The sequence below is a fragment of the Mesoplodon densirostris genome, chromosome 17 (genome assembly GCF_025265405.1).
Source record: "Mesoplodon densirostris isolate mMesDen1 chromosome 17, mMesDen1 primary haplotype, whole genome shotgun sequence".
In the NCBI taxonomy this organism is placed as follows: Eukaryota; Metazoa; Chordata; class Mammalia; order Artiodactyla; family Ziphiidae; genus Mesoplodon; species Mesoplodon densirostris.
In genome coordinates, this window is record NC_082677.1 from 43,927,377 (window position 1) to 43,950,479 (window position 23,103).

Below are 23,103 nucleotides of genomic sequence, written 5' to 3' on the forward strand. Positions count from 1 at the left end.
TAAACAATTATACTACAATAAAGATGTTAAGTTAAAAAAATACTATTGATGGAAAAGACAGAAGATAGTATTTCATTACAATAATAGTCTATTTACATACTAATGCATATATATATACCACTATATTTTAATCTAAGCACAGAATTAGCCCACATATTATCAGTGGTTATTTCTTTGTAGTAGAATTTTGCCTGATTTTTGCTGTCTACTCTTGGCATCACGATTCTGTGTCCCAGGACTATTGATAAACCATTTTTTGCTTCAGTTTTCTCATCTCTCAAGTTAGCATAATAATACAACCTACCTCATAGGATTGTTTTGAAAATTCAATAACAGAATCAATTTCAAAACATGGTGCTGTAGCAAAGATTAAGACATGCAATCTAGCACTTAATTTACCCTCAATCAATATCAACTCTTACTGTTATTATTATTTTGCAAGAACACTAGACTTTTACACTGGGCATATATCATTTTCTAATAGCTTGAAAAAGCTATTTTATAAAAATAAAGTGAAATTGATTGAAAAATCTGAATAAAAATAGAGACTCAGCTTAAATATAATTTATTTCATGGAGCCTTTTCTGATGTCTTGGGTTATTCACTTACCGCTGAACAATGAATCTCTTCTGTCTGAGGTGGTATATGTCAAACTGATCCTAATAATAGTAAAGCATCCCTTAAAAACCAGGCACTCTGCTAAGCATTAAATGCATTATCTTATTTAATTTTCAAAGTAACTCTAGAAGGTGGGAGATATTATTGTTATTTTATAGTTGAGGGATCAGTTATATGTATATACATAACTTCTATGATTTTGACCCAGATCCTTTTTACTTCTGAGACCAACCTTCCAAGTTTTAGCACCACCTGAAAACATACCAGTCACACAGTGGGTTTTAAATACATGTTTAATGAATAAATAATCTAACTGTATATATTTCACCATAATATTTTGATTTTATTCCCCGAAATTCCCCATTGCCTATTTTTTTGGCTTCCTCTTTCTGATGAATTTAACTACCATTAATTTATTAAAAGTGTCCAGAATGACATTTACATGGCATATTCTCCAGAGATTTAAAGGAAGAAGATTCCACAAAGAACAAATAAGAATAAAAGAATGAACTTTTCAAATTTCACCCTCCACATAACAAAACACATAGAACACATTTACTACTTAGAGAGGTCAGTCTACTTGGAGAATATACTTGGTGAGCTAAAGACAGGGATTTATAGGTTAGGCTCACCTTTAAGTCTGGAGCCTGGAAAAAACTATGACTGATGTGCTGCACATTCCTCAGCCACATAACACCTATATTCCTTTGAACAATCTTTCAAATCCACTCTTACTCAGTATTCTTTACCTGCCCAAATATTTCTATTTTTTCCTCCTTTTGTTTTTCACATTTTTAATTTCCAAACACAACCTTTCTAGGTCCATGGAAAATCTTTTCTCAGCATAAAGAACAAAAGTGAAGTCATTAGCTTTGTCTCTGAGTAAATTTCATTATTTTATGAATTGTTCCCAAGTCCTCTTATTCAGGCTTTAGTTCTGGATTATATAATACCACAGCAGATGTGGCAGGTTAATATTTAGATGAAATCAACCAGAGCTCATTTTTCTCAAAATTTCTTATTTTTTCACCTACTGTTCAAGAAGCTAATAGGCTCTATATTAATTATCTTAGGGAAGATATACAACATGATGATTTGATATATGTATATGCTATGAAAGTAAATCTTACGGATTGATGCCAGTAAATAGCATGCTATATTCTTCCATGTTACATATGTTTTCATATTTTAAGATCACAAAGTGAGATACACCTTACAGCCAATGGCACCTTCCAATCGTTTTTGTCTAAGGCAGCAGTTGTGAAGTAGCAATCGATGATTGCAAAAATTCTCTGAAGTGCTAGCATCAAGACTTACAAAATAAATGTCAGTGGTGTTGAGCAAAATCTTAAAAGACAATAGCAGAGCCTAACTCTAAGGAGAAAAATAGTATATAGATAAAAGAATGGAAGTGGTGAATTAGAAATTTGTTTAGAAATATTCCTAAAGCAGGAATCAAAAGTTCTTTTGTTCTACACAAGTACAAATGAGCTTAAGAACTTGAAATCGATGACCACTAGTTATTTATGGATTCCTTAAACTATTGCAACACCAATGTTCCTGATGGTAGTCTTAAGTGGAAAAAAACCTGATGTCAATAACTCTGAGTACCAACATACTTCAGAAGAATTTCACAATAAATGGGAAAAGATTTCGGAAATACTTTACCCAATTTATCGTGCTTGTATTCTCCTGTTTCTTGTTTGGATTCAAATGATGTAAGATACAGTTTACATTTAAGTAAGTATAGCATAGCTTATTTGATAAGTATAAAATAAAATTATAAATAATCTAAAAGCATTGTATTTATTTTCCTTTCTTAGTGGCATATCAGAAATGGAGCTCCCTAGACTTTGTTGTCTTAGATTTGATGAAATATAAAATATGTGTCTCTATATAAGGTAGAGCTAGATCTATATAAGCACGTCTTTGTGTACATTCATGCTAACTATTAATCTATATATAAATGGTATGCTTTTTATAAAGTATGCTTGACAGTCTTCTTTAAATTATTTGGGAACTTTAGACATGTTTTTAAAATTCCCCCTTTTTATTATATTACAAACACTATAGTCAATAAAAAAATGAAAGTAATACTACACAAGACATATTTTAACCTTTATGTAGACCAGCAGATAGAGAAAACTCAGCATGTTTCATAGGTTTATCCAGAGCCTGTTTTGCCGAATCATTTAATGATTCATTAAGAAATGATCAATAAGAAATCTGTATCAATAAGAATCAAAATCAATAAGAAATACTGATACAAAAAGGAATCCAGTTCAAAATGTATTGAGCATTCATTATACTTGGCAGTGTGCTAAGGGTTAAGAATATGCAGATGAATATATAACATATAGTACCTGAATTTTTTTTTTTTTTTTTTTTTTTTTTTTGCAGTATGCAGGCCTCTCATCACTGTGGCCTCTCCCGCCGCGGAGCACAGGCTCTGGATGCGCAGGCTCAGCGGCCATGGCTTACGGGCCCAGCCACTCCGCAGCACGTGGGATCCTCCCAGATCGGGGCACGAACCCACATCCCCTGCATCGGCAGGCGGACTCCCAACCACTGTGCCACCAGGGAAGCCCTAGTACCTGATTTTAATAAAGCTCACAAACTGAAAATAGAAATGATGTACATCTCTCATATTTCAGCATGATAGAATTATATTCCAACCTGTTGTGAATAAGGTGCTATTCAATATCAGATACAGAACTGTAAAATTTGCCTCCGGAGGAGAAGATGGTTAGTGAGAACTCAGAATGGAATGTTGCAATGAAGTTGGTCTTGAATAATGAGTTGGTTTTCACTAGGTAGGGAAATGGAAATGTCATTCCCTTAAAGAACAGGAATAAAGGCAAGCATGTGTGTTGAAGGAACAATTCATGAAACTGGCGCACAGGATACAAATCAAGGATTTTGTACATGAGGCTGGAAAAGTACTCACATTTTTAAAGGACCTGAATTAGGACCATTATACATTTTCCTCCATGCCCCTACTGAAATTTTTTGTTAAACAAGCATTTTTGGGGGGATAAATTACATGTTTAAAATTTATTTATTTTGTATCTAAACTGCAATTTATTTTTTACTTCTAGTCATCAGGCACCTTATGTTAAAATCATAAAAAGACATCATTTTACATTCACCAAATTGCCGAATATTAGACAGTCCACAATACCTAATATTGGTGAGTTTGTGAAGGACAGAAATATGTAAGTACTGGTCTTGCTTAGGTAAATATCCACTTTGGGATTTTCTTGAAGTCACCTAGTGAAATTTAAGGTACATATGCTTTTTGTGTGTGGGAGAAGAACACTTTTTAAATTGTTCATGTTTAACCGAACTCTGAGGGTGAATAAGAGGCGAGCCAGGCCAGAGTTGGGAAGTCAAGTTAGAAATTTGTTGCAGCAGTTCAAGTGAGAGAACCTCAGGCCAGATATCAGAGAGCTGCAGTAACTTTGTGGAAGGCAGTATGTCAGGTACTAGAATCAACAGAAATTTACAAGACTGGAAGAAAATGGTGGCAGATTGTTTACACAAGATGAAAATAAGTCTCCCATCATAACTTTTAAAAGACATAATTATACATCTACAAAGTTTTACATCTATATTAATATGTAAAAACAGATTCAGGCAACAGAAGGTGATGAATAGATAATTCCCAGTAAAAAAAATCCATTTATTTCATAGTTCTTTAAGGAATTCAAGAATTGTTTTTCTAATATGGGTCACCTGGATGATTGTCAGTAATCTGTACTTCATTTTCTGTGTCTATAGCACATGTTGGTGTGCTTTCAATTTACTTTATAAAATAAGTTTACAGCAATAAATGTAATTATATTGTGCCATTGTGTTGTGGAAAGATTATGCAAGAAAATAGTTAAACCAAATTTTAATTATAAATGTATATAAACAAATATAAAAAACTTCTGATCAACATAGGTAGCAATTGAATTTTTATGGAATTTTTGATTTTTCAGGAAATCACATCAATATATTTTCAGGTAAGGCAGTTGTTACTGGACTACTTTTTTTTTTTTTTTTTGCGGTACACGGGCTTCTCACTGTTGTGGCCTCTCCTGCTGCGGAGCACAGGCTCCGGACGCGCAGGCTCAGCGGCCATGGCTCACGGACCCAGCCGCTCTGTGGCATGTGGGATCTTCCTGGACTGGGGCATGACCCCATGTCCCCTGCATAGGCAGGCAGACTCTCAACCACTGGGCCACCAGGGAAGCCCCTACTAGACTACTTTTTAATGGATAAGGAAAATAATTCCCCTAGAGGCTAAATCAATAAGCAATGGCCTCAGACAGCCAGTGAGTGATAGATCCTAGAAATAGTATTCAGTTTTAAAAGCCACTATATTTTTTCCACGAACTCACATATACAGTAATATTAACACTACTTACCTTCCTTTCGGGCCAGAATCAACTTTCATAAGGCTCTGAAAACATATATGAAAGGATAACTTTACTTATGTGGGTCACTATTTTATGCTACTCAGGAATGCATATATTTTATTTTCTATAAGAGTAAAAAAAGGTCATAAATTAGTCCTTGGTCAATAAACTGTGTCATGTTGATATATATTTACATATAGCATTTACTATTCTATTTCATGTTTAGAACATAATTTTATTTTAATATGTTTTAATGAAACTTATTGCAAGATACCTTTCTATGAACAAAGGCTAATTAAAGGTGTATGTAATGTGATATTCAGTTTCTAGTGTATTGTTTTCTGAGTGCCTTAGGGCTTCTAATTTCATTTCCTAAGATATAATTTTTTCATCATATATGGATATTTTATTTGATGCAGGAAAGTGCATATTTATTACAGCTACTGTTTTCCCATTGGTGATCTTGGTCTGGTATTATGAAGCATTTGATTGTTTTTGCCCCTCTGAGTAAATAAGGGAAGCACTCCATCTCTCAAGAAAACTCATAAATCTGACTCCTTTTAAAGTGAGCTCATCCTATAAATCTCTTCTAGTCCATTGCAATCTTCTGTACTGTTCTTTTTTAGGTTGAAAACTGTACATCTTCAGCATAAGTGAAAAAAATTGTAATGTATACTTACAAAGAAAGTGTGCTTTTGAGAGATTTCGTTCCAATTTATAAAATTTATATTCATCTCATATAGTTCAATAAAATAAATGCCAAGGTAAGTGCTGTTTCTACCATTACAAGCACACTTGGAGATTTCTTAATAAAGTCAAAGTGACTAAAGGGATATCTTTGTCATCTGTGGTTTTGCTAGATGGAAAATGCTTTAAACTGTTTTCTACCATCCTCATATTTAGGTTATGTAACAGTTAAATAGATTGTAAACGATAGAAGTTATGGCCATCCCTATCAAGAAAAGCTTTCCATGAACTAAATCTACACCTGAGGTTAGCTGTGACTCAGATGGACCAGTGATCCCAGGAAAATGACCTCAACTCAACTCCTGCAGACACTTTCAACATTACTGTGCTGAAGAGATCACCTATTTTTTTTCTATGGGCTTATGAATCTGGATTTTCAATTATAACAGCATTATGTAAGAAATTATTGGGTCAGGAGGACCCTGACAGCTACAGTCATTGACTAAGACCCAATTGACTATAAGAAAGCATGAATAGTCACTTCTGGGGATTCAAAGGCATACGCAGTCACATGTAAAATATACCCCCTTTTTACCATTAGTGTTTTAAAAGACATTTGCACCCTACCCAAGAGATAGGAGAAATTGTCACAGATGTCTAACAGAAGCTAATGCCAACATCTATTTGAAAACAGTAAAGGAAGAATTCCTAGAAAAAATAACTTACTCTCAGGTAAGGCGCTGTGGTTTTATTTCCTGCCTTTAAATCTGAAATGGAAATCTTCACAGAGACTTGTTTATTCTTTCACTGCAACTTAAGAGATAGAAATTGTAATGTTATTTATAAAGTTAACCTGAAAATACAAAATATTGCTCAAATCTTACATTAGTGTACAATATTACTGTATTATTGACTGAATGAATGAATGAGTGGGGGTGTGTATGTAAAGTAATTTATCAGAATATTTGGATCTACACTGTTTGAGGTCCTCTCTAACACTTCCTACATATTTTACTGAAATTATGTTTATAAATCTATTCCAAGTAAATGATGTCTCTTAAATATAGAAATATGTATTTCTTTTGTAGCCCTAGCACTGGACATTGTTCATTGTGAATGTCAGACACTTTAGAAATGTTAATCAGAACTAATAAATTATATCTAATTATATTCTGTTTTGAAATATTAGACATTCAATAAAATGTCTATCTTGTATTATTTTTGCATGTAAAGTTTTGGGAAAGTAAACAGTTGTGTGATTATCAAATATTAAACTGTTTGTAATAAGAATATAAGTTTTAGAGGGATATTGGAAAATTAGTTTGATATTTTCAAGGCAGAATCCACTTCAATGACACTTTTAATTTCTTATAAAAAAGATTGAGATGAATTCCAAACAGATGTGAGGGCAATGCTTCCATGTGGCCTCTGATTTTTTGTAAGACACCCCCAGGAGCAATACATTTTATCAAATATATGTACTCTAGATACAAAATTTCTGTACTACAATTTTTGCCAGGTAATCTGGCAAATAATCTTTTAACAGATTTGTGGCGGTTTTTTTTAAGCATATAAAGAGTTGTTTGTTCTTCCTTTTATTGAAAAGCACAAAGATTTAAGTGAAATCAATTAGGAATACCAAGGATATTTGAAGAATATGGTTACTGTGCAATGGTACAATTACCCAGCAACAAGTAATTGCCAAATGCACTTTGAGTTCTTATACTTAGGATACTCAAGGGATCTGATTTTCACTGTCCATTTTAGCAAGTATAAAATATATATTGCTGTTATCATATAATCTCACCATCAGGATCCATTGGGAGAAAACATTTCCTTCCTCAGGAAAATCCAATTCTGTATTTCTTAACTTGATTATTCCCTTTTGAAAAATTATTATTACTTAAATAATAACTATTATTCATGATGAAATATAATATATTTTACAATTATTTTTACTTTTGTGCATCAGAACTAAAAGGTCTTAACCTATGATTTGCAAAGATGGTGAGATATGTTCCTCTGACCAAACTGCAATGCAGCAAAGTTGCATATCCATGCCAACTGACACACATTTTCGACAAAATATGGAGGAGTGGGTAAGATTTGGCAATATAAAACTTGATAATTAGAGAAGCACTAAGGACTCTGTTTTATATTTATTAATTTAAAAAGTAAAGATGTAACAAATGGATCTTATCTCAATGGTTATTGGGTGTGTTTCCTTGGGAAGTTTTAAAGTTATATTCTTAAAGTATTTTAGGAAGGGAAAGCCAGTAAAATAATTGTTCATTGCCTTTAAAAGTATGTATATACTTTATAATGTATTGCTTTTCCCTTCCTCATCACCACTAGTAACCTATGGAAGCAAAACTGTAACAAACTATTAGTTTTTCTGTAAATATTTTTAAGTATTTCCACCAGAACTAGACCAGTCTATTTTGATTCCCAGGAAGGCACCTTAAATTTCATAAGGCAAATGGACAAACACTTGGTCCTTTGTTTCTCCTGTGAATCTAAGAAGCATTCTATGTTCTATTTTTACTTGGGCATGAGTCCTGGGAACTTAACCCAGAGTAACCTCAATTGCATATTAATAAGCTGAACTGAGACTAAAGCATAAGCCAAGAAAAATCCACATGCAAAACTTTCCAGATATTGTTAACAGGTCTTTCCATATCCTAGAGGTGTCATGGGAAACTCTTTAATTCTTCCCTCTGATTTGACTCCTCCACTAAATAACCAGGTTATTAAGCTTGCAGATCTAGCTCAGTGAGTTTCTTTCCTCTCCTGGTTACATAAATGTTCTCATAACTAATTCCATAACTCAAGGGATAAAATATAGTTGCAAATTAATTCCTTAGCCCTATATAAATCATTAGGACATTTGCAGGAGACAAAAAAGGTGGATAGAGCAGGTGGCATAGAGAGAGATGATGACCAGGTATAATCAGTGTGTTTGTACATCAATTGCAATGCTTTAACTATCACAGCAAGCTCAACTGCAAAGCACAATTCATTCTGGGATTGATTTTCCATTGTCTATAATGAGTTTGGCAAAAGCAATTTTTCTTCTATTAATATTAAACTTAATGTTATGTATCCTTAGCTTCAAAGAGTGTACTTGAGAGGCATACATTTAAAAGACACAATGTAACAGTAAATTTCTATACACAGGTAGGATGAATGGTAAGGGTAACAAGCTCAGTTTTTCCATTTCTTTTACTCCTGTCTGGTTGGATTATGCATCTTTAAAATGTCAAATAACAGGGCTTCAGATTTACATTTTCAATAGAATCTATGTTTCATTTAAACTTTACTCCCATCAACTAAAAACACGCTCATATTCCCTCCTGGTTTACATTTTAAAGGACTCTTCTACAAACATCGGCCTATGACCAAAACTGTGTTTGTTTTGTAATACTATTTCTATTTAAATTACTTACCTAAAAGAAAAAAAGGTATATATTTTTAATTCAGGCTTTAAAAATTTGTTTTCATATATCATTCATTTAAGACTGTATATTAGAACTTAACTCTAATTTTCTTTGATGGATTCATATTTTCATACAGAAAATTAGAACTTTATTACTGAAAAATTTGTTAACTTTCTTCTGGTCTCAGAGCTGCTTTCTGAAATGTCTTATTACTTACAGATTTTTTTTTCTGACAATTTGGTTTTTAACCACCCTTGAAGAACTGTGCTTAGTTGAGTATTTAGTTTAGTATTTAGTATTTAATGATGGATTCAAGGCATTCAGTTATTTAGAAAAAAGTGAATAAAATAATTAGGACTTTCTTTATAAATGGGTGCATTGGTAGGCTCTTCCTGCCAAGATGCCTATCATTTCACTCTTTGAGTGTTCATATATTTACATTAAGATGTAAATTACCTTCTTTAGGCACATGGCTTAAAGTCTTAATAGGAATAAAGGCATGTTTCTCAAACTGGGACATGAATCTTCCCTCAGATAGGAGCAGTAAATTGGTGAGTACATAACTATAGAAGAATAATTTCACAGAATCTTCCTGGAATGGCAATTTTACTAAGTGGTAAGCAATTGTAAGGCAATATCATCATAACAAACATCATTATGCAAAGAATAGAGTTCAATGTAAAGTACACATTAATTTTTAAATGAATCATTAGAAATCTCATAGTGATTATGGAAACCTTTGGATTTTGTCACCACTCTCAATCTACTTCCCACTCATCTCCCTCCTTCCCATTACAATTGCTCTACAAGTGCAAATAATTGAGATTACTAAAGTCCTAAACTCAAAACTCTGAAATGGATTTAAGATTGTAATAAAATTAAAATAATTTTTCTTAGTCACAAATGTCATCTCTCAATTTTTCCTTCATTCTGTTTCTGAAAATAATGTGGATTTTCATAGTATTCATAAGACTTTGTCTTATTTCATTTTTACTTCTTATCAACACAAGTATTTATGAGCATTCATGAACACTCATATCCTTTATAAAACAAAGCACTGGTCCAAGGCAGTTACAACGTTTTGGACATAGTTTGATCTTGAGATTTTTGATACACATGGACTAAAAAATCAAGGCAGGAGACAGAATCATTTATGCTGAAGCAAGGAAAGAATAAGAATGAAGGGGGAGATAGAAGGAGAATGCATGAGTAGAAGTTTGTGAACCCCAAGACAAAAAAAAAAAAAAAAGAAAAATTTGCTTGAGCAGGCCAAACTCCACTTCCAGGGCTGTGTCTGAAAGATACCTCTGATAACTGAGCAGATTTCTCTGCTCCCAAGTGAACCTAATACAGAAAAACAAATCTCTCACACACAAACCTACAAGCTCACACACACACACACACACACACACACACACAAGAAGTTTTATATACAGTCAAGAAACTTTTATTGTCTATTAACAAAATAACTTATTTAACCTGCTAGAGTAAAGAGGAAAGAAAGCACTAGGTCATTGAAATAAGGTAGGGAAAGAAATTACCAGTGAGAAAAAAATGATCAGTCAATGACAAATTAACAAAAGATGACTGATGGTACCAAGAAAAAGTTTCATAATTGAATTCAATATTTGTTGAATACCAACTATGCATCTGGTTCCATTACAAATCACTCAGTCCCTAGAAATTTCATGTCACTTGTGTTTAGGATTGGTTACTTGCCTTCAGCTAAACAAAAGATAATTGTGTGGTCCACCAGAGGGCAGAGAGCAGAAAGAAGAAGAACTAAAATCCTGCAGCCTATGGAACAAAAACCACATTCACAGAAATGTAGACAGGATGAAAAGGCAGAGGACTATGTAGCAGATGAGGGAACAAGATAAAATCCCAGAAAAACAATTAAATGAAGTGGAGATATGCAACCTTCTAGAAAAATAATTCAGAATACTGATAGTAAAGATGATCCAGGACCTCAGAAAAAGAATGGAGGCAAAGATCGAGAAGATGTAAGAAATATTTAACAAAGACCTAGAAGAATTAAAGAACAAACACCTAGAAGAATTAAAGAACAAACAAACAGAGATGAGCAATAAAATAACTGAAATGAAAAATACACTAGAAGGAATCAATAGCAGAATAACTGAAGCAAAAGAACGGGTAAGTGACCTGGAAGAAAGAATGGTGGAATTCACTGTCTCAGAACAGAATAAAGAAAAAAGAATGAAAAGAAATGAAGACAGCCTAAAAGACGTCTGGGACAACATTAAATACAACAATATTCTCATTATAGGGGTCCCAGAAAGAGAAGAGAAAAAGGACCCAAGAAAATATATGAAGAGATTATACTAGGAAAGTTCCCTAACATGGGATAGGAAATAGCCACCCAAGTCCAGGAAGTGCAGAGAGTCCCAGGCTGGATAAACCCAAAGAGAAACACGCCAAGACACATAATAATCAAATTGACAAAAATTAAAGACAAAGAATAATTATCAAAAGCAACAAGGGAAAAATGACAAATGACATACAAGAGAACTCCCATAAGGTTAACAGCTGATTTCTCAGCAGAAACTCTACAAGCCAGAAGGGAGTGGCATGATACACTTAAAGTGATGAAAGGGAAGAACCTACAACTAAGATTATTCTACGTGGCAAGGATCTCATTCAGATTCCATGGAGAAATCAATAGCTTTACAGACAAGCAAAATCTAAGAGAATTCGGCACCACCAAACCAGCTATAAAACAAATGCTAAAGGAAATTCTCTAAGTGGGAAACACAAGAGAAGAAAAGGACCTACAAAAACAAACCCATAACAATTAAGAAAATGGTCAGAGGGACATAAATATTGATAATTACCTTAAACGTGAATGGATTAAATGCTCCAAGCAAAAGACACAGGCTTGCTGAAATGGATACAAAAACAAGAAGCATATATATGCTGTCTACAAGAGAGATCCACTTCAGACCTAGGGACACATACAGACTGAAAGTGAGGGGATGAAAAAAGATATTCAATGTAAATGGAAATCAAAAAAGCTGGTGTAGCAATACTCATATGAGATAAAATAGACTTTAGAATACAGAATGTTACAAGAGACAAGGAAGGACACTACATAATGATCAAGGGATCAATCCAAGAAGAATATATAAAAATTATAAATATATATGCACCCAACATAGGAGCACCTCAATACAAAAGGCAATTATTAACATCTATAAAAGAGGAAATTGACAGTAACACAATAATACTGGGAGATGTTAACACCTAAATTACACCAATGGACAGATCATCCAAACAGAAAATTAATAAGGAAACACAAACTTTACAAGACACAATAGACCAGAGAGATTTAATTGATATTTATAGGACATTCCATCCAGAAACAGCAGATTACACTTCCTTCTCAAGTGTGCATGGAACATTCTCTAGGATAGATCATATGCTGAGTCACAAATCAATCTTCAGCAAATTTAAGAAAATTGAAATCATATCTTCAAGCATCCTTTCTTACCACAACACTATGAAATTAGAAATCAGTTACAGGGAAAAAAAAACTTTAAAAACACAAACACATGGAGGCAAAACAATCTGTTACTAAATAACCAAGAGATCACTGAAGAAATCAAAGAGGAAATCAAAAAAAAAATACCTAGAGACAAATGACAATAAAAACACGATGATCCAAAACCTGTGGGATGCAACAAAGCAGTTCTATGAGGGAAGTTTATAACAATACAAGCCTACCTCAAGAAACAAGAAAAATTTCAAATAAACAATCTAACCTTACACCTAAAGGAACTAGAGAAAGAAGAACAAGCAAAACCCACATTTAGTAGAAAGAAAGAAATCATAAAAATCAGAGTAGAAATAAATGAAATAGAAACAAAGAAAACAATAGCAAACATCAATAAAACTAAAAGCTGGTTCTTTGAGAAGATAAGCAAAATTGATAAACCATTATCCAGGCTCATCAGGAAAAACAGGGAGAGGACTCAATAAAATTAGAAATGAAAAAGGAGAAGTTACAACAGATACTGCAGAAATATAAAGCATCCTAAGAGACTGCTACAAGCAAACTCTATGCCAATAAAATGGACAACCTAGAAGAAATGGACAAATTCTTAGAAAGGTATAACCTTCCAAGACTGAACGAAGAATAAATAGAAAATATGAACAGGGAAATCACAAGTAATGAAATTAAAACTGTGGTTAAAAATCTTCCAAAAAACAAAAGTCCAGGACCAGGTTGCTTCATAGGTGAATTCTGTCAAACATTTAAAAAGTTAACACTCATTTTTCTCAAGTTCTTCCAAAAAATTGCAGAGGAAGGAACACTCCCAAACTCATTCTATGACACCACCATCACCCTGATACCAAAACCAGACAAAGATACTACAAAAAAAGAAAATTACAGACTAATATCACTGATGAATATAGATGCAAAGATCTTCAACTAATTACTAGCAAACAGAATCCAACAACACATTAAAAGTATCATACACCATGATCACATGGGATTTATCCCAGGGATGCAAGGATTCTTCAATATACACAAATCAATCAATGTGATTCACCATATTAACAAATTGAAGAATGAAAACCATAAGATCATCTCAACAGATGCAGAAAAAGATTTGACAAAATTTAACACCCATTTATGATAAAAACTCTCTAGAAAGTGGGCACAGAGGGAACCTACTCAATATAATAAAGGCTGTATATGACAAACCCACAGCATATATCACTCTCAATAGTGAAAAACTAAAAAGACTTCCTCTAAGATCAGGAACAAGACAAGGATATCCACTCTCACCACTATTATTCAACATAGGTTTGGAAGTCCTAGCCATGGCAATCAGAGAAGAAAAAGAAGGAAAAGGACTACAAATAGGAAAAGAAGAAGTAAAACTGTCACTGTTTGCAGATGACATGACACTATATGTAGATAATCTTAAAGATGTCACTAGAAAACTACTAGAGCTAATCAATGAATTGGGTAAGGTATCAGGATACAAAATTAATGCACAGAAATCTCTTACATTCCTATACACTAATGATGAAAAATCTGAAAAAGCAATTAAGGAAATACTCCCATTTACCATTGAAAAAAAAAGAATACAATACCTAGGTATAAACCTACCTAAGGAGACAAAAGACCTTTATGAAGAAAACTATAAAACATTGATGAAAGAAATTAAAGATGATACAAACAGATGGAGAGATATACCATGCTCTTGGATTGGAAGAATCAATATTGTGAAAATGACTATACTACCCAAAGGAATTTACAGATTCAATGCAATCCCTCTCAAACTACCATTTTTTTTTTTACAGAAGTAGAACAAAAATATCTTAAAATTTGTGTGGAAACACAAAAGACCCATAATAGCTAAAGCAGTCTTGAGGGAAAATAACAGAGCTGGAGGAATCAGACTCCCTCACTTCAGACTATAAGACAAAGCTACAGTAAACAGACAGTATGGTTTGGGCACAAAAACAGAAATAGAGATCAATGGAACAGGATAGAAAGCCCAGAGATAAACCCACAAATCTATGGTCAACTAATCTATGACAAAAGAGGCAAGGATATAAAATGGCTAAAAGATAGCCTCTTCAATAAGTGGTGCTGGGAAAACTGGACAGCTATATGTAAAAGAATGAAATTAGAACACTCCCTAAACCATACACAAAAATAAACTCAAAATGGATTAGAGACCTAAGTTTAAGGCCAGACACTATAAAACTCTTAGAGGAAAACATAGGAAGAACACTCTTTGATATAAATCACAGCAAGATCGTTTTTGATCCACCTCCTAGAGTAATGGAAATAAAAACAAAAATAAACAAATGGGACCTAATGAAACTTAAAAGCTTTTGCAAAGCAAAGGAAACTACAAACAAGGTGAAAAGACAACCCTCAGAATGGGATAAAATATTTGCAAATGAATCAACCAACAAAGGATTAATCTCCAAAATATATAAACAGCTCATACAGCTCAATTAAAAAAAAAAACCCAATCAGAAAATGGATCTAAGACCTAAATAGACATTTCTCCAAAAAAGACATACAGATGGCTAAGAAGGACATGAAAAGCTGCTCAACAGCACTAATTATTAGAGAAATGCAAATCAAAACTACAATGAGGTATTAACTCACACTAGTTAGAATGAGCATAATCAGAAAATCTACAAACAACAAATGCTGGAGAGGGTGTGAAGAAAAGGGAACCCTCTTGCACTGTTGGTAGGAATGTAAATTGATACAGCCACTCTGGAGAACAGTATGGAGGTTCCCTGCAAAATTAAAAATAAAATTACATTATGAACGAGCAATCCCACAACTGGGTATATATCCAGAGAAAACCATAATTCAAAAAGACACATGCACCCCAATGTTCATTGCAGCATTATTTACAATAGCCAGGTCATGGAAGCAACCTAAATGCCCATTGACAGAAGAAAGGATAAAGAAGATGTGGTACATATATACAATGGAATAGTACTCAGCCATATAAAGGAATGAATTTGGGTCATTTGTAGAGATGTGGATGGATCCAGAGACTGTCATACAGAGTGAAGTAAGTCAGAAAGAGAAAAACAAATATCGTATATTAATGCATATATGTGGAACCTAGAAAAATGGTACAGTTGAACCGGTTTGCAGGGCAGAAATAGAGATGCAGATGTAGAGAACCAACATATGAATATCAAGGGGGGGAAGTGTCGGTGGGGTGGTGTTGTGATAAATTGGGAGATTGGGATTGATATGTATACACTAATATGTATAAAATGGATAACTAATAAGAACTTGCTGTAGAAAAAAATTAAGAAAATTCTAAAATTCAAAAATTAAAAAAAAAAGGGCTTCCCTGGTGGTGCAGTGGTTGAGAGTCCATCTGCCAAAGCAGGGGATGGAGGTTCATGCCCCAGGCCAGGAAGATCCCACAGGATGTGGAGCGGCTGGTCCCATGAGCCATGGCTGCTGAGCCTGCATGTCCAGAGCATGTGATGTGCAATGGGAGAGGCCACAACAGTGAGAGGCCTGTGTACCACAAAATAGAAAAAATAAATAAATAAATAAAAATTAAATTAAAAAAAGATAATTGTTCAAATATGGCTATATATATTAGAAGAAAGCTATGTTTAAACACCAAGTCAGAGACATCCAAGATCTAAAACTAGTACAATCATCATTGTCATCATCATCATCAATAACTTTTATTTGTTTTTAAATTATGTCAATTGACAAACTATATATTAGGGAAATCTATCTTTGGACATTACTGAAAGATAAAGCCTAAAAATATCAGGAAATATTCAGTTAATGTCTATTCTTTCCACCAAATCTCTTCTTAGACATTGTCGAAATGACCTCCTCACCCACCTTTGCCACAAATTCACAAGGCTATATCAACAATAATTATTATCATTTAAATGTTTCTATGCACTGACAATGATCAAATAGTCTTTTACTTGTTCTTAGAAATAAAATTGTACAGATGATTCAAATAAGTAGTTAAAAATGACATTTATACTCTTCACATTTATTTATGGAGGAATCTTAAATATGTCTTCCTTTCTTATAATTATTATAATTTTTATTTCTTTTTCATAGTCACTGCAATTCTTCTGAAGTCATCCAGTTTGTGTGTAGTATTGTTTCTATGCTGGTTTCTTTGGCAATTATTATGTTTTTTAATTATTATGCTATTTTAGTAGCTATAACTATTCAAGAATGAAAATAATTATTACCACTTGTTCTATAATTAATGTACAATTGATTAGATGCATAATCCAACAAATCAAATGTTTTTAAACACCGAAGTAACATTTTCAAACTTTTAATTAATCAAATTCTCTTCAGTATTTCAAATTAAAAACATGAGCCTAAAATGCCATTCCCCTAAATGTTCAAAAAATTTAAGTAACACAAATGAGCACCATAATAATTAAAATAATCTCTCTAAAGCTAGAACAATTTAAATTCAGATTTTAATTAAATTCTTTATTTCAAATTTTGACATGTACATATTCAACAAAGGTGAGAAAATTTATGACAGCTTTTTTGAGATTTCAATATTATCAGAGATTTGTAACAAGGATATGATTCTAAGTGTGACTTGTAAGATGATTTGACCATAATCGGTAATTACTGGCATAGCTCTATAAGGGATACACTTTGCCATCTATATCATTGGGACAAATGTACCCCATGTTTCACATCTAGCATCTTCTATTCCACAGTTGATTTTTTTTGAAATCTAGTGTATTATGTGCTCTTTGGGCATACTTAAGTTTTGTTCTCAATTTTACTTTGATGTTGATTACAACATTTTAATGCAAATTTTTGTAACAGTCTCTTTTTATAATTTTTGTACTAACTTCTTACACAAATTTTACTACTTCTAGTGAGTTGATCATATTCAAAATAATCTAATTTGGATTGAAAATCACATTATCTTTAATAGAAGTCTTCTTATTATTGAAATTTCTTATTTAACTAATTCAAAAATCATTCTATAGACATCCTATTAACAGTTTCTAAAGGCAACTTTAACTTTTTAAAAACCTATGTTTAGGTTTTTCTATAAGGTTACACTTTGTTTTTCCAATTTTATTCTCTCAGTTAGCTCCTATTCCCAGTGGTAGACATATTCACTCCACCAAGAAAATGTTCTTAGGTTCAAACTCTATAATGAAAAATCACATAATTTTTAACACTGGATATGTATCATTCCACAAATTTTATTTTATAGATGAGAAAATAGACTGGAAGATTTAGTTATATGCTTCAACACAGACCACTAGTTAATGACTGAACCAAGAACAAAGGTCAACTCTCCTAACTCATATAAGAAGTGTTTTTGAGATTCCAGTTCAAGATGGCAACATAGGAGTTTCCTGAACTCATCTCCTCCCACAAACACAGTGAATGAACAACTACACATAGAGCAATTCTGTCTGAAAGAAATCCAGAAACTAGCTGAGTGACTCCTACATATCAGGCAAAGGAGAAAATACCCACATAAAAACAGGTAGAAAAGTCGGAGACACTCTCTCATCATAATAAACTCCACCTCAAGCACAGAGCTATATAATTAGGAGGGAACTCACCTTCTAGATTCTCTCTGATGTGCAAAGGGTTTGGACCCCACATCTGGCTCCCCAACTTTTAGGAATTCCATCTGAGAGACAGGACACCAAAATATCTAGCTCTGGAAGCCAACATGCCCTGAATTCATGAGATACAAAAGACTATAATGAACTCAAAATCAATTCTTAATGGGCTTGCTTGGACTCACTGTGGCTATCCCCCTGGGGCTCAGCACAAAGGCAGCAGACTGAAATGCTCAGTCTTTCCAAGAAAGAAAACTATTTGCTTAGGAGTGTTTAGCAAAGTTACAATATTTGTGATCAATACACAGAAGTTGATCATTTTTATGCACTTAGGATAGTCAGCTTTTTAAAAATGTATTCTAAAAGATATTTGGTGGCATCTCATTGTGGTTTTAATTCACATTTCCCTAATTAATGATGATGTTGAGATTTTTTTATATGCTGTTGCCTTTAGCATAACTTCTCTGATGAATTGTCTATTCAGATTATTGGGATATTTTTAGGTAAAGTGCTTGTTTTCTCATTATAAAATGTACAGACAAAATACTGTCCATGAGTAACCTCAACCTGGAAACAAGCTATCAGTTTGTCAAAGAGAAAGGGATAATTGAACCGGGTATATTTATACAATAGAATATTACTCAGTAATAAAAGGAGACAAACTTCTGAACACCAAAAACCAAGGTGGACAAACTGCTACAGCCCCAACTGTAGGCAGTGGCCTTCAGTGCACAAAAGGAAAAGCCTCAGCCCACACCAAGCTCCAGCTCAATCCCATTTGCCAAGGCAGTGGCCACTGGGGAACCCCAGAAAAATCCACAGTCCATGCCCACATGATCTCCTGCCCTCCTGCCAAAGCCACTGGGTACAAGTAGTCTACATAAGGATGCTCTTACAGAAGAACATGCCTTCAAGATCAAGAGAAGTAATGGTTTTGCCTAATTCATAGAGACAACACAGAAAATCAAACAAAATGATAAGACAGAGGAATATGTTCCAAATAATACCACGGTGGGGGGGGAACTTAATGAATTGAACATAAAATAAAGAGTTCTAAACAATGGTCCAAAAAATGCTTTCCAAACCGAGGAAAAGAATACAGAAACACAGTAAGAACTTCAACACTAAATTAGAAAATATAGAAAAGAACAGATCAGAGCTGAAGAATACAATAACTGAAAAAGAAAATATACCAGAGAGAATCACCATCAGATCAGGTGGCATAGAAGAATGCATAAGTGTCCCGAAAGACAAAATATTGGAAATAATCCAATCAGAACAGCAAACAGAAAAAAGAATTTCAAAAAAATGAGGATAGAGTAAGGGCTTTCTGAGACACCATCACACATACTAACACTCTCATTACAGGAGTCCCAGAAGAAGAAGACAGTGAGAAAGGGGAAGAAAGCATATTTGATTAAATAATGGCTGAACATTTCCCCAACCTAGGGAAAGAAACAGATATCCAGGAAAAAGAAGCATAGAGAATTCCAAACAAGATGAACCCAAAGAGGTCCACACCAAGACATATCAAAATTAAAATGAAAAAAAAATTAGAGAAAAATTTATAGGCAGCAAGAGAAAAGCAAAGAGTTACATACAAAGGAACCCTCATAAGATTGTCAGCTGATTTTTCAGCAGAAATTTTGTAAGCCAGAAGGGAGGGGCACAATATATATAAAGTGCTGAAAGAAAAAAAGAAAAAAACTACAACCAAAAATACTCTACTTGGTAAGGTTATCATTCAGAATTAAAGGAGAGGTAAAGAGTTTCCCAGACAAACAAAATCTAAAGCATTTCATCACCATCAAACTAACCTTACATGAAATGTTAAAGGGTCACTTTTCAGTGAAAAACAAAAGGTTTTAATAAGAAATAAGATAATATATGAAGGAAAAATATTTCACTGGTAAAGGCAAACATATAGTAAACTCAGTGGATCAACCACTTAAAACTCTAATATCAAGGTTAAAAGACAAAAGTCATAAAACCAACTCTATAATAAGTAGTTAAGGGATACACAAAGGATATAAAATATGATGTCAAAACATAAAATGTGGGTGAGGTTAGTAAAAATGTAGAGCATTTAGAATTTGTTCAAACATAAAGGCTGTTAGTTTAAAACATATATATATATATATATATATACACAAATATATACATACTTAATATATACATATATTAAGTGGATATATATGCTCTATGATAACCAAAAACCAGAAGCCTACAGTAGAACAGAAAAAATAAAGAAAAAAGAACCTAAACATAACACAAAAGAAAATTCTCAAACCACAAGGGTAGTGACTAAAAGAAGAAGAAAAGAACAGAGAAGAACTACAAAAACAATAAGAAAACAAGCAATAAAATGGTAGTATGTACATACCTAACAATAATCATTTTAAATGTCAATGGACTAAATGCCCTATCAAAAGGCATAAAGTGCTGAATGGATTAAAAGAAAAAAAATGACCATCCGCTACTTACAACTGACTCACTTCAGAACTAAAAACACAGGAAGGCTGAAAGTAAAGGGAAGGAAAAAGATTCTACATTAATGGAAACAAACAAACAAAAAGCTGAGTAGCAATACTCGTATAAGACAAGTATAATTTAAATCAGACTATAAAAGAAGACAAGAAGGGCATTACATAATGACAAGTGGGTCAATCTAAGAAGAGCATTCATTGACATATATATATATATATATATATACCTAACATAGGAGCGCCTAAATATGTAAAGCAATTATTAACATGGATAAAGAGAAAAATTGACAGTAATACAATAATAGTAGGGGACTGTAATATGCCACTTACATCAAAAGATAGGTCATCCAGACAGAAAATCAATAAGGAAACATTGGTTGTAAATGATGTGCTAGCCTAGATAAATTTCATAGATATCCACAGAACGTTCCATCCCGAAACAGCAGAACAAGAATATACATTCTTTCCAGGTGCACATGGAACATTCCCCAGGACAGATCACATGCTAGGCCACAAAAGAAGTTTCTGTAAATTTAAGAAGGATGAAGTCATATCAAGCATCTTTTCCCACCAAAATGGTATGAAACTAGAAACCAATTATAGGAAGAAAATTGGAAAAAAAACCCCACAAACATGTGGAGACTAAACCAGATGCTACTAAAAAAAAATGGATCAATAAATAAATCAAATAAGAAATTTAAAAATACCTTGAAATGAATGAAAATAAAAAGACAACTTTCTAAAATCTATGGGATAGAGAAAAAGCAAAGAGGGAACTTCATAGTGATATGGAACTATCTCAAGAAACAAGAAAAATTTCAAATTAACAGTCTGACTTTACACCTAAAGGAGTTAGAAAAAGAAGAACAAAGCCCAAAGTTAGTAGAAAAAGCAAATAATAATGATCATAGCAAAAATAAATGAGCTATAGATTTAAAAATAAGATCAATGAAACTAAGAGCATGGTTTTTAAAAAGATAGACAAAATTGATAAATCTTCATCCAGACTCATGAAGGAAAAAGGAGAGAGGACTGAAATTAATAAAATTAAAAATAGAAGAGGAGAAGTTACAATGACATCACAGAAATATAAACAATCATAAAAGAATACTGCAAACAATTGTATGCTAAGCAAATTGTATAACCTAGAAGAAATGGATAAATACCTAGAAACATAAAATCTTCCAAGACTGAATCAGGAAGAAATAGAAATTCTGAACAAACCAATTACTAGTAATGAAATCAAATCAGTATTAAAAAAAAAGCTCCCCCCCAAAAAAGTCCCAGGACCAGATATCTTCACAGGTGAATTCCATGAAACATTTAAAAAAGAATTACTATCTATCTTTCTGAAGCTATTCAAAAAAACTGAAGAGGAAAAATAATTTCAAACTCATTGTATGAAGCAGCATTGCCTTGATACCAAAACTAGACAGCTATAAAAAAGAATGAATTGTTGCCATTTGTGACAACATGTATGGACTTAGAGGGTATCATACTAAGTGAAATAAGTCTGACAGAGAAAGACAAATACTGTATGTTTTCATTTATATGTGGAATCTAAAAATCAAATAAAATGAACAGCTATAACAAAACAGAAACCGACTCACAGATACAAATATTCCAGAACGGATGGGGGTGGAGGAATGGGGGAAATGGTGAAGGAGATTGAGAGGTACTAACTACTAAGTATAAAATAAGTCACAGGGATGTAATGTACAGCACAAGGAATATACTCAATAATACTGTAATGACTTTTTATGGTACATAATCTATAAAAATATCTAATCACTATGTATACCTGAAACTATTATAATGTTGTAAGTCAACTATACTTCCATAAAAATAATTGCTACCTAGTGTATGATTCCATACATCTTAGTGGAATCTAGAAAAGGCAAACTTATAGGAACTGAAAGGTCAGTTGTTGCTAGATATTGTAACTTGGGAGAGGAGATACTAATAGAAGGATAATATAAAGAGATTTGTAGAATAGTTCTGTATTGTACTCTAGTGGTGGAGAGATGGCCATATGAATTCAACATATTCCTTAGAACTTTATATTTTAAAGAGTAAATTTTCCTGCATACGAAAAATAAAAAGTCTCCAAAAATCTGCCAGGAGTTTTGGGTAACGTAAGGTGAAATACAGAATGTGACTGTTGGATTGCACAGAGTGGAAAAATCTAAGGAGAATGAAAACCAAATGCGAGTTGTTGCCTTGAATTGGATAAAATTATAAGAAAAACTGGGAAAATCCAAGTAAAGTCTGTAGTTTAGTCACTAGTAGTGTATTGATGTTAATTCCTTACTTTTAACATTGGCACCATGGTTATAAAATATGTTAGTAGTAGGGAAG